At 47.9% G+C, this 987-nt stretch overlaps 1 non-coding gene across 1 annotated transcript; it reads left to right on the top strand.

Moving 5' to 3' along the window:
• The first annotated feature begins 353 nt into the window (after positions 1–353).
• Positions 354–543, top strand: LOC119808611. Its single transcript, XR_005284524.1, has one exon. It is a non-coding gene; the product is annotated as a U2 spliceosomal RNA (small nuclear RNA).
• Positions 544–987: the final 444 nt, after the last annotated feature.

The raw sequence follows: 987 nt of genomic DNA, 5'->3' as shown, positions 1-987 counted from the left end.
GTGTGGACCTGCAGTGTGGGGAAGGATGAGGAGTTTGGTGGTGTGGACCTGCAGTGTGGGAAAGGAAGGATGAGGAGTTTGGTGGTGTGGACCTGCAGTGTGGGGAAGGATGAGTTTGGTGGTGTGGACTGCAGTGTGGGGAAGGATGAGTTTGGTGGTGTGGACCTGCAGTGTGGGGAAGGATGAGTTTGGTGGTGTGGACTGCAGTGTGGGAAAGGATGGATAGTTGGTGGTATGGACCTGCAGTGTGGGGAAGGATGAGGAGTTTGGTGGCGTGGACCTGCAGTGAGGAGAAAGCACCTCCAGCACTTGGGAAACCATGGCAAGGGGATCAGAAATTCAAGGACATCCTCATCACTTCCTAGGCTTTTGACTACGATCAAGCAGAAGATCTGCTCTTATCTGTCTAACATGGGTTGGGTCCTCTATCTGAAGACAATATAATAAATGAATTTTAGAGCTGATCCATAGACTAGGAACTGGTTCCATCCACTATACCCATTGACCTGATGTTGAAGAACCTCCAGGGATGGTGCATGCCCTAGGGGGAGACTCATAGCTTAACGTAGTATTAAAGATGCAAGGAAAAAAAAACTGTGTAATGTCCTTCAAAAGAATGCAAGAGAGCACTAAAGTCACTGTGAGGCGCTTCATCACCGCTGGTCCTGCTATAAGAAATGCTGGAGAGCATCTTCCAGTGGAAATAAAAGAGAATTAAATGACCAAACAATCAAATAAAAATGTGGGGCACTCCCTGATTGAAGAAACATAGAGAGCAGTGCACTACTGTGGCCCACTGACATGGCTCAGCAGGTAAAGGAGCTTCCTGCCACACCTGTCAACCTGAGTTCAGTCCCAGTACACACATGGTGGAAGGACAGGGCAGAGAACCAACTCCCAAGTTGTCCTCTGACCCTCCACGTCTAAGAGGAAATGTTTAAAAGACTACTTCATTGCTGTAATGGAGGCAAGTGAATCACTTTTGAT

This window comes from Arvicola amphibius, chromosome 2, assembly GCF_903992535.2.
Source record: "Arvicola amphibius chromosome 2, mArvAmp1.2, whole genome shotgun sequence".
Lineage (NCBI taxonomy): Eukaryota > Metazoa > Chordata > Mammalia > Rodentia > Cricetidae > Arvicola > Arvicola amphibius.
Note: the sequence above shows the minus strand (reverse complement) of the source record. Positions and strands in the feature narration are given on the sequence as shown.